This window comes from Cheilinus undulatus, linkage group 6 (genome assembly GCF_018320785.1).
Source record: "Cheilinus undulatus linkage group 6, ASM1832078v1, whole genome shotgun sequence".
NCBI classification, from domain to species: domain Eukaryota; kingdom Metazoa; phylum Chordata; class Actinopteri; order Labriformes; family Labridae; genus Cheilinus; species Cheilinus undulatus.
Genome location: NC_054870.1, coordinates 48,833,729 through 48,850,197, shown reverse-complemented (window position 1 = coordinate 48,850,197; position 16,469 = coordinate 48,833,729). Strand labels below are relative to the sequence as shown.

The 16,469-nt window shown below is 38.3% G+C and overlaps 1 protein-coding gene across 2 annotated transcripts in view; it reads left to right on the top strand.

Annotated features, from left to right (window-relative positions):
- macrod2 (mono-ADP ribosylhydrolase 2) overlaps window positions 1-16,469 on the top strand; it is a 1,185,173-nt gene that overhangs the window by 485,119 nt on the left and 683,585 nt on the right. The gene's annotated exons all lie outside the window — the stretch shown is intronic.

Here is a 16,469-nt window from a genome sequence, read left to right as displayed (position 1 = left end):
CTGTGAATAGGGGTCATCACTTCTTTGTATAACTGGCACTCTTAATCTGCTCACACACTTGCATAGCTGCACATGAGCTTTTGCATCCTTTCCCCAAACAAAGAGGGATGCTCTTAAAGCCCAAATAAAACACTTTAATCATAATTTATTAGCCCTGAAAACTCATTTGTAACAAATAGGGAGCTGTTATTTGCAGGATAATTAATATGATTGGTGCTTGTTGTATGGCTGGATGGGAGTGTCATCTGCACACAAACAAAGACATTAAGGGACCGATTAGTTGCTTAATTTGATTGATTTTTCATCCCTGATTTATTCTGTTAACGGATCACATAACTCTTACTGTCACTCTTCAAGTATCAGGAGTGGGCGTATCCTGTTATTCTTTATTTTCTTATCTCGCCAAGTATTTTATTACCTTTAAAACTACTTTCCAAGGTAAGTTCGTGTGTCACTTTAAAGTTCATCACAAGTTTTGTCCTCTTCCAAACTTGAAATGGAAAACACGACAGGATGGGAAAAAAATGTCACTTGGTGTAATTCGGTCGAGACAGACGTCCCAGCAGGGCTAACCTAACCCTGAAGGATTTCCATGAGATGGCCCAGAGAAGACATAGAGGCCCAGATGAAATTAGGTTGTGTTAATACGGAGTGTCGTAAAGATGTCAAACAAATGGAGCAGATAAACTGCGAGTCAGTCTTGTGGGCGGTCGGTTCAAGTGCGCGCACGGCCTGAACAGGGTGACAATTTAATAACCTGCAATGTCACCTGGGAGCAATCATGCTGCCACTGGGCGCTGTTATTGTAATTATCTCTGGGCAAAACACCTTCTCTGTGCTGATAACTGCTCATACGTTGTGTAATTCAACCCCGGGATGTGATGTTGTTTCATATTGGAGCTATCTTTATCTTATCTTCCACCTCTGATCGCTGTCAGCCTCGTCTGCTCTCAGAAACTGACACCCACTTGACTTCTCCGGCTAAAGCTTGGCTGACAAGACATCCTGCTTGTTCTTGAGACGCTCTGGTTACTCTTATCAGAAGTTTTCATGAAAAATGTATGATTGGTAGATCAAAAGTAATGCTTATATTCACCTATCTGATCACCTCTGGGTAATAGTCTGATATATGCAGTTGAGAGAAGCACTGGGTGTGAAGTGGAATTAACAACTAAACAGCCAGCCAATAGGTTTAAAGCACATCAGCATTTGGGGTTAAATTTAACTGAGATGCAGCTCATTCAGCCGTCCAGTTATCTGCCTCCACTGAAAACAGCCGTGGTAAAATCACCCAAAGTTTGCTGAGATGTGTTTAAAGTCCAGTCATGATTTTTTCCAAATCTAACGCCAAGAAAAGGAAACTTATTTTTGGCAAGAAACTTGAATAGAGGGGAATTTTATAAAATAATTGCAACAGTTGCACTATTTGAACCATAAGATGTAGCCATTTTTTTTTCCTCTGGAAAACTCCGTTTGCCATTCTAATGACACTGTCCATGCTTTTCTGGCAAGCCTTGAAATTTGGGGCCCTCCCAGGGCATTTAACGATTTAATCCACACCAGTAACTCTGACATTTAAAATCTTTTTTATCCATTTATTAATCCATTTTCAACTATTCCTGTTGCTAGCTTTAGCATTAGCCATCCTAATGCTTCCCACAATGCATTGTGCTGGCTGTGACAACCAATGGCAGGCTTATCCGTAGTGTTTTCATGCTCTGCCAAACTGTGCATCTTTAACACTGGATGAGACAGCCTGGGGAGTTTATAATGGAGAGAAAGAGACACAGAGAGGCCGTGATGTGTCCCTCTGTCTCTTTGCAGACAGGATTTGTTTTAATAACGACTCAAAAGAAGCCAATTCCCAAAAGCACAAAGATTTTTTCCTGTAAATATGTGACTATTTTGAAGACTTTTTGTCACTGAATGATTTTTTTTTTTTCACTTTTTGGTTCCCAAGAGATGGGAGAACAAGTTTGTGCAGAAAAAAGTCTTAGTCATTATTGTTTATTGTGTATCACATGTAAAAACACTGAGATCTACATGTGAGTGAATACTGGATTTGGACTGTTAGAAAGTTTTTCACCTCTTCCCTGGTTTGGTTTCATGTGGGCAGGGCCAATATGTGGGCTCATGATGTCACGAGGCCACAGTAGGGAATGACCCCGCCCCTCTAACACTACAATATAAAATCCCCAAGCAGTTCATCTCAGTACAGTCTGTTGTTAGCTGATGTCACTGCCTTTACTGAAAGTTAACAGTCAGTTAAATGCTGTTTTTTGGTTCATTGTGAGGTAATCTATCAGCTACAGTGGCCTATGGATCATTTAAAGTACCGTAACAGAGATTTGAGACAGAAAAAGGACTTTTCCTCTGGCACAGAGCCAGGCAGTTTCACTTTGATCATAAGGTCAACATTCAGATAGAAGCATTTTTCTGAGAAAATCGTATTTCTCCTGAGTACTGTCTCATTTCTTTATGATTTTGAAGCTCAATTTTATAAACTTAGAGATGTTTTATTTGATGGCAATTTGAATTTGGGGTTCATAACACAGTGAGCTGTCATACAACAAACCTAAATACAGATTCATTTTCACTTTATAGGGTCTTTAAGACAGTAAGTCAAGGTGAGACACAATGGTCCAGGTCTCAGAGGGTTATACAATCCTCAGTTCTGTTTTAACTGATTTCACTGATATAAAAGTTTTTTGAATTGCAGAACTTTACTTGTTATAAGAGTGAAACAATGATTCTGTCCTCAGCTTTACCCAGTTTAGACAATGTTGCATGCTGTAGATGTCAGTGTTATGTGGACATTGTAGAGCCAAGCATGCTGCTTTGTTTTGCACATGCTGCATGCTAAATTTGCCAAAATTATCAGAGCAAGCTATGAAAAAGTGTAGCAATCAGAACAATATCAAGAAACACAGATGTCACAAATGGGTGATATTTGTGACATTTTGTAACTTGAACTAAGCTGAACTAATCCTTTCTGACAACAATCTTGATGTAAATGTAAATGTAATTTCTTTATATCACTCTTTACAACCCCCCCCCCCCCCCACCCCCCCACCCCTCCACGGTTGATCAAAGTGCTTTGCAAAAAATTCAAATGGCATTAATAAACACAGCACAAAGCAAATCCATAGAAATAAAAAAATATAACAGCATTTATAAATAAAGATTAAATGGTTAAAACAGTCACAGCACTACTAGGTATTAGCAGCCATCCTGAATAAATAAGTCTTAAGTTTTGATTTGAAGGGGCCAAAGTCAGAGATAACAAACACATCTAAGAGGGGAGATTATTCCAGAGGCTGGGTGCAGAAACTGAAAAGACTTGGTCACCTCAGTGTTTATATTTAGACCAGTGTTAATTTTGGCAGCTATTTTTAATTTTAGTCTTAGTTTTATTCTTTAGATGAAATGTCTTAGTCTTAGTCACACTTTATTAATTTCTACCCTTTGTAGTTTTAGTCTAGTTATAGTCCATAAAAAGTCCTCATGTTTTAGTCTTTACTTTTAGTCCAAGCATTTATTTTCTTGTCTAAATCTGGTACCAAATCACGGTAGTGTGTTCTCTGCACTCTGCTAAACCTGGGCTCCCTGCTGTCTACAGCTGAGAGGTTGAACAGCTACAGCTGCATTTTTTTTTTTTTTTTTGATATATTTACCCACAGTGGAGAAATATCACAGATTTTGAATGTCCGACGAAAACTTAAATACGTCTTAGTCTAGCTTTAGTCATCTTGATGTAAAGTAAACATACTTTTTGTCTATTTTAGTCATCAGAGATCTATCTTTGTTAGTCTTAGTCTAGTTTCTGTCATGGAGAAAAGGCTGTCGAAAAACATTTTTTGACATAGTTTTAGTTGACGAAATTAACCCTGATGTAGACTGAGGCACTCCCAACAAGAGTTGGTTGGATGACCTCGAAGTGCTGGCATGTTCACGAACAGTTAAAATCTCAGATAAATAAAATGGAGCGAGCCTTAAAACAAACATTAAAAGTTTAAAATGAGTTTAAAATGTTCTGGTCGTCAATGAAGGGAAAAAGAAAGGGAGTAATGTGCACTCGCCTGGTTTTGTTAGTTAAAAGACGCGCAGCTGCATTTTGCACAAGTTAAAGGTGTCTCATTGAGGATTTGGACATGCTAACATAAACGTACTCAGGCATGGATAGCTTTCTGTAATGCTTTTGAACATAAAAAAACTGTGACTTAATAAGGATGACTTTTGTGCTCTTTTTACTGGGTTATGCTGCCACCTGTAGGAGGTCTCAACACACTGCAAGGCTAAGTAGTCTGAAAAACCAGCTCTTTTATCGAAGTATGATCTTTGTCGGTGTCAGTTTAGGCCAGTTTCGCTCATAGCTGATTGATATTAGTATTTGCAGCATAAAAACTTCAACCAGAGCAGAGTGTCTTAAGTCTGTCTTAATCCTAAAGCTTCCATTAATTAAATGTTCTTCTTTTTTCGTTAACTTCTCCCTCTGACTTATTTGTTCCACCCACACTCACATTATGAAACACAATCAATTTTGTATATGAAATCACAAATAATAGTCTGTCCACCCCCTCATTATGCAACAAAGTAAACAAACTCCATTTTTCCATTTTTAACTGTACCTAAACTCTGAGATGTTTGACGTAGGTGTAGACAGGAAGGGTAAAAGCTCTTGTTGGAGAGGCAGTGTGGATTAGATTAATTAAAAGTTAATGGTATGTTAATGGGCCGCCATGGCTAAAGCTAAATGCATAAAATGATTAAAATTGACACAAAATTAATTTTAATATTTGTATAATCAAATGATTGACTTTAGCAAATGGCCTGGTGTCATTATTCAGAGAACATGGCTCATTGGGATAATTGACAGAGACTATACCAGCTCTTCTCCTCATGAATAAATACAAAAAGATAAAATGTTTTTCAGCATCAGCTTGAATGAGAGCTACTTGGAGAGAGTTGTCCGTGGAGATTGTTTTCACATCTCTTTGTTTTGCCTGTCAAAAGAGTGAAATATCTGAATTAATATCATGGTCATCGTGGGTGTTCGGAGAAGAGTGTTGTTAGCGCTTTCACAGTGAGATTTCTGGAGGTTGTCAGACGTCAAATGCAGTGACCTTTAAGATGTGAAATGATACTATGAGAATGTAAAGTGTTGGGATGCAGTTGCTGATGCAAACAACACATTTGGAGGAAGTTGGTGCTGAATATATCTTTGCAAACAAAAACCATACTCAGCTTTGTTATATTTAAGTGTTATCAGTAGGATGTAACAGTTTACTAGGGTTTGGGTCAGGGTTTCTCAGTTTTGGAGCTATTTGCATGTTGATGTGTAGAAGAGCATGCATCTACTCCAGGGCATGCACTTCATGAGCTTACATGCAAACTGTGACCATACAGAGCAAAAACAAGTATGATGCTGCAGCACGCAGAAGGATGGTGAAGTCTGATGCTGCTGGTGTTTGCAGCGTCTTTAATAATCACTTTTATACCCACCTAAGTCAAAATGAAACTTAACTCTAAAAGTCTCATGCTCTCTTGCCTCTTTCCACCTGTGACAGAAAAATGATTTTTCTCTAACAAACAGGCTGCAGCTAGAATTCCTCATTTGATGCTTCATAGTAACAAGACTAGGTTAAAACAGAGTACATGGCTGACTGCAGCTATCTGGGGTGCCTGTTGAAATGCCTGACTGAATTGTGTGTTCTGGCAGAGTGATCGGTTTTTGGGGTGTGTAATTGCCTCATGTCTGTATATTGAGAATTGAACGATCCCAAAAGTTTAAAACATAAAGCCCTGTCAGCATGCCAGATAGACTCTTTCATTTATCCATTGCAAAAATATATTTCCCATTCATCTGAAAAAGCTCCCATAGTGAGCGTTTAGGAAGGGCAGGACTCTACCAAAATTTTTGCAAGGTAATTGGAAGAACATTCTGTCTGTCACATTCATGATGGGCCAATCAGAGACTATTTTGCCCAGACAAGACATGCACAACTCCTTAGCTGACAGGCTACCGTTGCATAGGTTGTTAATGGCAGAGCTTCATGGTGAATATAACTGATGCCAAGGCCAGTCTGGAGATGTGCAAAAACATCTTCTCTGCCAAGACAAGCTCTCGGTGTGGCTCTCTACAGCTACTGCAGCAGCAGCCACTGGAAACAGCAGCAAACCCCACCCCCAGAAATTGCAAACCAGCACTGAAGCAGGCCGAGAGAAATGCAAAATATCTTTTCTGTCACAAAAAGCTTTTAGAGTAGCGCTCTACTGTTGTTTAAATAGAGACAGGTCCAGTTCTGACAAAGCTAATGCTGTGGCTGCGTCTGAGCATGCATTGTGTACATCCACTCACACAACTAACCCCCCCATGCACATTCAGGAATAGTTATGTGCAGACAAGGCCGCCCATTAGGGGGGAATATGGGAGAGCTTTCTGGGGCCCAGCCAAACTGCGGGGCCAGCAAAATCATTGTCCATTGTAAAGTTAAGCTGTGTATGCTGATCAACAAAACAGATATCTTTTTAATTCATTTGTGTAATAGGTAGCCCTCTTAAAAATACAAATCCTTTAGTTTACAACAGAATTAAAATATGTTAAAAATAGCTAAAATGGGTTAAAAATGGTCAAAAATCGTGGAAAAGGTTGTAAAATTGGATATTAAAAGAAGAGAAATGGGTTACAAGTGCCAAAAATTTGATAAAAGTGGCAAAAATAACCAAAAAAAGGGTCAAAAATGGGTTAAAGCAGCATAAAGAGGCATATTAAGTGGTTAAAGGGGATTAAAAAGTGGGTGAAATGGCGTTAAAGTGCCAAAAATAGGTGAAAATTTGGTGAAATGGGATGAAAAAGTCATACAAACTGTCAAAAAAGGGTTAGTTGAGGCAGAAATTGGAAGAAATGGGTTAAACTGATGAAAGTGGGCATATCAAATTGTGAAATGTGGCGTAAAAAGTGGTGAAGAGGGGTTAATAGTGGCAATAATGGGACAACAGAGCCAACAATAGGCGTAGAGTGGAAAGATTTGGTTCAGAAGTGGCAAAAACAGGCACTAAAAAAGTGGTGGAAAGGGATTAAAAATTGAGAAAAAATGTTTTTTAAGTGGCAAAATGTGTTAACATTTGGCAAAATTGGTGTTAAGTGGCAACAGTGTAATTTAAAACATACTCTTGTTTTTTAAGGCATCTGGAGACCCCATCAAAGCATCTCGTGACCCCCAATGGGGACCCGACCCTAACGTTGTGAACCCCTAGCTTAAAGGAAATATTTTTAAATGCATATACCGAATTAGTCCATCATGCCTGCAGGTCTCTGAGGACTCCACACATATACAATCACGTTCTCATTACATGCTGAACTGCTTCTGCTGACACATATCTGCAGATGGTGGCCTGTCTATTCTTCCAAGAGTGAGAAGAACACAGACAGATGGACCATTTACCGTTTACATCCTGGCAGAGCTCGCCATTTCCATCTCGAGCTTTCTCTTCCCAGCTTTGCCTGAACATAAGCAATTTTCTATAAACACATAAATCTCTCCCAGGATTGCACTTTTCTTCAGGGACCATTCCTCTGAAATCCATTCCACTGCACATAATTGCAAATAAGTAAATCTAAATCTGAATTATGCAGAAAAAACTGTAAATCACTTCACTTTTAATTACATTTTTAGGGAATTAAGCTTGGCTTCATACTGAACCCCCAGCAGTCATCTCATAACTTTGCCAACAATGCGTGGAAATAAGCCATTCATCTTAATATAAACTTTGACATTTCTCTTGATCTGGCAGCATTTTTAAAGTCTAAAGTGTTATTTGAGAATATCACCCACAGTGGATTGTATTGCTTTCAGAGAACTGAGCCATTCAATTTGTTATTTTTGTACAAAATGGAGGGATTGCAATTTAAACATGATACTCCAAATCACTGGTAAAGCAATAAAAAGCTTCCCCTGGTCCTGGAAAACTACTTACTGCCCACGGAGAGACAAGCAGTTGATCTGAAATCAGAGTTGTCCTTGTTTGGAGATTTGATGTGCTGAGCGAATGGAAAATGACCGGGCTAACCCGCCTCATCCCAGCTTTTCTTTCTCTTTTCTTAAGACAAGAAAATTGCTCTCTATTACATCTCACTAAGCAGTTTAGGCTGAGAATCCCAGTGGCAAATGAGCCTTTCCTTTAAGAGGGCCGAGCACATGTGGGACTGATTATTACAAGGGCCGGCCCAGGATTATTAATCAATGACAGTAATTACCCACCTACCATAGCGGAAAGACTCCCAAAAATGGTCTGTTACATCAAAATGACAAGGAAATTGTCTATTTGCCCTCATGTTAGACAAGTTACTCATCTGCTGGTAGATTAATGATCAAATGAAAATATGATGTCAAGTGGAGCAAGCGTAGTCACATATTTATGGTTTTACTGATGGAGGATGTGAGGCCAAATTATCCATGATTGTTTCCTTATTTGTATTTAAGTATGCTACATGCCTAAACATAAACCAATTATATGTTTGACTACTGCTCGGAATAACACACAGTGATAGGGAAGAACACTGAGCCACAGAATTAGCAGGACCTGGACCCAGTCCAGTTTTATGAAGCCCAATTCAAATATAAGATAGTATCCAAATACGATTACTCGTACAGCTGTTATAAATAAGCAATAAACTCTGTTGTCCAAAATTATATTGACCTTTATGTCATGCAATGCAAACAGAATATTTCCTATACGTGTAATCTAGATACAGGGATGATTTTAGTAATTTGGGTCCCCAGGAAAAAACCCACATGAAGCCCTTCTATGTTACAATCTGAGAACTACTCTACCAAGGTTATAATAGTTTTGGATTTGTCCTTAGTTTTTAATTTAATTTTGCTTTTGTTCTCTGTGTTCAGTTTAGTTTAATTAAAATTAGATTTTACTGCTGGTTTGTTGGTTTAGTTTAGTTTTTGATTAAAAAAAAAGGCTTCATTTTAGTTTATTTATTTATTTTTTTGTTAGTTTTAGGTTAAGGGCTGAGTGAACATCCTACATTTTAAAAACATGTTTAAACAGGCTACTCTTCACTTATTTATTTATTCAGAAGATGATGTTTGAATCTAAAAAAAAAAAAAGCCTTCCTGTTGAAAAATAAAGTTTTAAACTTGGATTTAAAAACAGGGTGTCGGTCTTATATTCTCTGATAAAGAGTTCCAGAGTTTAGGGGCTCAAACGGCAAATGCCTCGTCACCTTTGGGAGCCAGTCTGGACCTGGGAAGTGCAAATGGAGGGACTCTTAAGGGATCTTAAATGATGATTTTGGGTGTCGGGAGTTAAGAGCTCAGTGAAGAAAGGATAAGGGTGTATGTTATTCAACTTTCAGCCGTATATCCGAGGCTGTCTGCGCACCCTTTCTCTCCTTTGACGGCTCTTTTGTAACACCTGAACTGCTGAAATCATAATAATGGTGTTCATTAAAGCTGCACGTCTGTGTCCTTGTCCTCTTAAGATTATAATCTTCAAGTCAATTAAAGGCACAAAGTCATTCATGATTATTCACAGCCAGAGGGTTTTTTAAGTGTTATCAAGTTTATAATTGTTTATCTAATGAACTAAGGGCAGACTTTCGTCTTGTGTGGTAAACTATAAATAGGTTAAAAAAAATCAATGCATGCATCCTTCACTGGCACAAGTGGTCATTTTTAATGACGTCTTCTATTCTTTAAATTTACATTCATCCCCCACTTTTTATCCAGGCATTAATGGTTATTGGTCATGATCAATTAAAACACATAGACACAACACAAAGGATGTTTAGAGATCACAGCATCAAGAAACTTTCTTTTGTTCACACTTTAATTATTACTATTTTTATTTTAAAAGAGAATGGGGTGACGGTATAATCTGTGAAAAAATAGGATTAAAATAAACACAGCTATGGTAAACAATCTTCACAGGATATTCAGATATACCAAAAAAATATTCTTTATGATTCATCAAACAATTGTCTGTGATAAAGGGAAGAAAAATCACTGCAGTGTTTTGAAGTTGTGGATAATCATCCCAAACATCAACACTGACTTTAATAGCTATAGAGAGATACTGAAAAGCTCTATATACAAATCATCAGCCTTCATTTTACATTCAAATCAAAGTGCTATAGGATAACTCTGCATTTATGAGTATAACTTTTAAAATCTACAGAAAGAGACAAAAAAGACTCTTGTCGCTTGCCTAAAGGAGTGATTATGTGGTCTGTCCTGAGTGATAGTATGCATCTAAAAGATGATTCAGTTTTCCATGTTTTTTTTTTTTTGGCTAAAGAAAGATGGTTATTCTGTTTGGAAGCATGTTGGTTTTCCTGTAGTAGTAATTATGTGACACCATTTGCATTATGCTCCTGTAAAAAGCATCCCTTAGTGGGCGGGGCCATCCTGCTTCCCGTTCGTGGTGGCAGGGCTAAATGTTAGGAGGGGACTAACAGGGAAAAACTCAGGTGAAACAAACAAGCGTATGAAGGAGACGGCCTGTGTAAAAGCAGACAGCTAAAGGGGTAAGGAAGCTGATTTAATCACATGAAAGACATTACTTTTATCTTTAAGTACTAAACAAAAATCTTCATCCAGATGCTCATGGAAGGGGAAACCTGGATTATTTTTGTCAGTGTTTTTTAGTCACAAGTTTTCCCTCCCTTTCTATAAATACTGCATTTCAAATTGATTTACAACAAAAGCAAAATAAAACTCAATCTATAGTTGTGGTCAGTTGGCAAAGTTAAGAAAACTGTGTACAGTTAAGATTGAGTATTATTTCTTAGACGGTGTCATGGCTGTTGTTGGTAAATATTGTGAAGTTGGTTTGCAGAATGTGGCTAAAGTTAGCAGTGCTAGCACCGTCAGATCTCAGTCCTCTTTGCAGATTAACATCCACATTCCTGTGCTGGCTGTCTTCACTCATTGCTCCGGTTGAATGCGAGTATAACCTGACATAGCCCACATCCGGAGGAAAAAAAAAATGAATGAATGATTCTGAGTCTAACTCATTCAAGTCCAAACACATAGACATCCCTGTTAGAAAAAAGGGACTGCTATTTCTTTCATGGACATTCTGAAAACCATTCATTCATTTTTTGCAGTTTCATCCTTGTTCTTTCTTCCTGAAGAGCACCTGATCCTGGTTACTTTTTTTTTTAGACATTTTTGATCTTGTACTCACTCTTCTGTCTACATACACACAGAGGCAGTTTCACTTCACTCTTCCTTACAGAAGTAATCACTCCACAATAAACTGTCATAGGGTAGATCTGATTTTAGTCTTGTTAGCACTCAGTATTTTCCTTATCATACCTTTAAAGCTACAGAAATTGAGACTTTTAACACTTAATTGTCTAAATGTATGACTACATCTTTGTTAAATAGAATTCTTTAAGAGGGGTTTGGCTGCAGACCAAACATCTCTGACAGCCCCTCTCTCAGACTGTTCATCTGAGACACCGTCTCTATAAGAATGGAAAAATACGCTTTAACTTTCTAAATAAAATCAGACTGTTTACTGGTTTAGGTAGTGGGAGACCGAAAGTTAAAAGTGAAAATCCTGACCTGCAAAACCTGATTACTAAAAGTCTAATAATGCTCACTGAACAGTCTGCTAAAGCTTATCATCCATGAAAACACTCTAATGCAGCAAATGAAGGTTATGTTTCTATGTTAGCTGCATAAGCTACGTAGATAACATAACGACACAGATAATTTTGCTAAAGCTAAGTTCACAAAGCAGCTAAGAATTTTATTTATGGTTAAATTGTTGTTTTTTTTTCTATCTAAAGCTGGAAATATGTTGTGCCTGTTGATTATGGTACTTCCCATCTGACAGAAATGGGGTCCCAGAAGAATGGTCTGTCACAGGTCTTGAATTTTTCAAGGAAATCCTTGATTTATATAACTATTATATCTTAAATTTGGATAATTAAAGTACCTGCCTACCATGCATCAGGAAGCTGCTGTTCTGTTGCTGTATTTCATTCATACTTAGTGCTGCTTAGTTGAGATCACATTACCTTGCCTTTAACATACACTATATTGCCAAAAGTATTCACTCACCCATCCAAATAATTGAAATCAGGTGTTCCAATCACTTCCATGGCCACAGGTGTATAAAATCAAGCACCTAGGCATGCAGACTGTTTCTACAAACATTTGTGAAAGAATGGGTCGCTCTCAGGAGCACAGTGAATTCCAGCATGGTACTGTGATAGGATGCCACCTGTGCAACAAGTCCAGTGGTGAAATTTCTTTGCTCCTAAATATTCCACAGTCAACTGTCAGTGGTGTTATAACAAAGTGGAAGCGATTGGGAACGACAGCAACTCAGCCACGAAGTGGTAGGCCACGTAAAATGACGGAGTGAGGTCAGCAAATGCTGAAGCACATAGTGTGTGGAGGTCACCAACTTTCTGCAGAGTCAGTCACTACAGACCTCCAAACTTCATGTGGCCTTCAGATTAGCTCAAGAACAGTGCGTAGAGAGCTTCATGAAATGGGTTTCCATGGCCGAGCTGCTGCATCCAAGCCATACATCACCAAGTGCAAAGCAAAGCATCGGATGCAGCGGTGTAAAGCACGCCGCCTCTTGACTCCAGAGCAGTGGAGTGACGAATCACGCTTCTCCATCTGGCAATCTGATGGATGAGTCGGGGTTTAGTGCCAGGAGAATGGTACTTGTCTGACTGCATTGTGCCAAGTGTAAAGTTTGGTGGAGGGGGGTTACGGTGCTTGGTTGTTTTTCAGGAGCTGGGCTTGGCCCCTTAGTTCCAGTGAAAGGAACTCTGAGTGCTTCAGCATACCAAGAGATTTTGGACAATTCCATGCTCCAAACTTCGTGGGAACAGTTTGGAGATGGCCCCTTCCTGTTCCAACATGACTGTGCACCAGTGCACAAAGCAAGGTCCATAAAGACATGGATGAGAGAGTTTGGTGTGGATGAACTTGACTGGCCTGCACAGAGTCCTGACCTCAACCCGATAGAACACCTTTGGGATGAATTAGAGCGGAGACTGAGAGCCAGGCCTTCTCATCCAACATCAGTGTGTGACCTCACAAATGCACTTCTGGAAGAATGGTCAAAAATTCCCATAAACACACTCATAAACCTTGTGGAAAGCCTTCCCAGAAGAGTTGAAGCTGTTACAGCTGCAAAGGGTGGACTGACGTTATATTAAACCCTATGGATTAAGAATGGGGTATCACTTAAGTTCATATGCCAGTCAAGGCAGGTGGGTGAATACTTTTGGCAATACAGTGTATTTTTGCTTGTTTGTCTATGGAGTTAATTTTCCTTGTTGGATTGAGGTGGGTTAGAAGGGAATCTCTCCCATCCCACTGACTCTGTCCCATGACGCACACGATGCTGTGCTGGCCTGTTATCCTGTCTCCCCCCTTGGTGTAGATGAATCAGCACATTGCTTTTGCAGTGTTTCTGTCCTGTTTACTGTGCACCCTGTTTCTAATTTTAGAAGGCATTCTAATGATTTAAACATGTGACACATTGATTATGATCTGCAGTGACTGGGTTCTGAGAATCTCATGGTTATTTTGCCGGGCCACAGGTTCACAATAATAACTTTCAGCAGAGACCTCGCAGGTTAATCTGCACTTGAACATTTTAGCCCGGGCTGTCACAGCAGACCTAGAAAGTATTCAGAGTTCAAACTGGAGGTCTGCTTTAGAAAGTTAATGTCCCAGAGGAACTCTTAGATAGACATCGAGTGTTTTTCACTCTCTAGTTTCATCTGAAATCTTTACCCAGTTTTGTTTTCCTCCCCACGGCTATTTTAGATTGACAGTTCAAAACGTTTGTGCTGTTTATTGTTTTGCTTCTCTCGCCCTCCATTATTCTCTGAGCTCTAAGTATATGCTTTAAATAATGCATCATATTTAGATATAACAAAGAAGGGCCAACATTTTGTTTTTTCATCTCGCTGTCATAACATTGGCCTCTTTCTATTTAAATCTGGATTCATAATGAGAAAACATTCCTGTCAAGTTTAAACTGTACATTTATGGGAAAGAATCAGCTCCACTTTTTGCTTGTGTGCAACTTTTTTGACACCCTTTACCAGAGGTCTCAATCTCTTTTCATCTGAGAGGGACTCTGAAAACATCAAAATGCCTGAGAGGTACTTTTATCACATTTATTCACAACAAATGAATGAGATGAATGAAGCTACTTCTTGTGCGCATGTGTTGAACACCAATGCTTAAAGCAGGGGTGTCAAACTCAAGGCCTGGGGGCCAAATCCGGCCCGTGGCACAGTTACACCCGGCCCACAAGGTCCTATCATATTTTATTATACTGACCCACTGGTTTGAGGTCTGCAGATTTTCTCCAGTTTAAAAATGTAAATTTAACCATGATGATCTAAAATATCCTTGTTAAGTCATAAAAATAAGAAAAAGTTAGAATAATTAGATTAAAAGTCAGGAATTTGTTAAAATACTTTTTTTTTTCATATTCTTTATTTTGCATCTTACAGTTATGATGCAAAGTCACAGTTCTGACTTTTTATTTCATATGTTAACTTTTTCAATTCACAATTTTGACTTTTGATGTTATTTTTTTTTTTACCTTTAAGATCATCAATTTTAATTTTTTAAGTAATATTTTGACCTTTTAAACTCATGATTAGGATTTTTTTTCTCACATTTCAATCAGTTTAGCTCCTTACCTTGACCTTTATCTTATAATTTGACTGCTTAGCTCCTCAATTTTAAATTTTAAGTAATATTTTGACCTTTAAAATTGGAAATCTAAATGTTTTTCTCATGCTTTGACGTTCTAAACCAATGATTTTGAATTTATCTCATATTTTGACTCTTAAGAATCATGATTTCAACTTTCTATCTCATATTTTTGCCTTTTAAAAATATTACTTTTTACCTTTTGAGCTAGTAAGTTTGAATTTTTAATCTCAGATTTTCAGCCTTTAAAGGTATCATTTTGACCTTTATCAATCTTAAAATCCTTTATTATCAGTGCTAAGGTTGTTTCCCCCCATAATTCATGACTGGTGAAAATGAGGTTGACCTACTTATAAGTCACCCTAGAAGGCCACTTTTCAAATTTTGCCCACTTATAGACCGCTACAAAGACCACTTTGTCAAATTACACATACAGGGCACCTAGAGGGCAGTTTTTCATATTTTACCTACTTATAAGACACCAAAGAGGGCACTCTTTCATACTTAACCCACTTGTAGGGCAACCTAGAATGCACTCATTAAATATTGCCCACTTGTAGGGCAAGCTAAAAGGGACTTTATCAACTTTTGCACACTTGGATGCCACCCAAAAGGACACTTCACTTTTTCAAATTTTACCTAGTTATAGGACAACGTAGAGGGTACTTTTTTTTAAAGTTTTACTCACTTACAGGGCACCAAAGAGGGCATCTGGGCATATTTTCCCTACTTGGAACACACCTTGGAGGACAGTTTATTATGTCTATCTACACTAGGTGCATCCAGGAGGGCACTTTCATGATATCTTTTCAAATATTGGGGCACTAGAAGGGTGAAATGTCCCCCTGCCTCCCTCTAAGTCCACCAGCGATTCTATCTAAGAACCACCAGAGAACCAGATTGACCTGTTGACTTTTCAAACTTCCTTCAAGTCCAAACTACACTGGTCCAATACATTTGTGCTGCTCATCGTGACTTATTTGAATGATGGTCACATTTTTAGTCTCAATGTCTAATTCAAAGCTCCATAATTGGCCAGTCCCCATCTCCCAGTTTATTCCTGCATTCAAATATGTGTGCTTTCTTTCTGGTCTTTGCCAGAACTAGAGTAGTTGTAAAATATTTCTTTTAGGGAGGATGGAAAGAGGAGCACTGCAGTCAAATCGTCAGTATGTTGCTCTTGCAAGATAATGTTAGTATGCATCTGGAATGGAGTTGCTACCGTTAAGATGTACTGTTTTTTTGTTATGCATGATTTCTATTTATGCATCAAAGATTTTGTAGCTGCAGGACAAAGTCTAAGACAAATTGCCCTGCAGGAACATTAGAGTGTATCTTATCTTATCTGACTTTATAATATAACTTTATGAGTTTCATTTAAGGGCCACATATTCTACTCTTGTGTTTCTGGTCCCCGAATAATCACTATCACACCAACATCGAATGCTTCTTGTACTTTGCTCCCAGCAGATGCAATAGCTATTAAATTTAGAGGAAATTATGCATTAGGTTTGTAGTAGGTAGCTGGTATTGCATTTGTAGGAAATGTATTAAATCTGTGGAATTATTGTGTTGTACTCTACTAATCTTTATCACATTTGTTGGCTGATATTACTTTCGGGGGTGGTATAAGACTTTCCTGGAGCATTTACTGATATTGAACACAGTATATACCCTGCCACACACCCTTTCCTGAAATTGTACTTATTGGAATTCGAACCAAACTGCTCCTCACTCTGACTTATC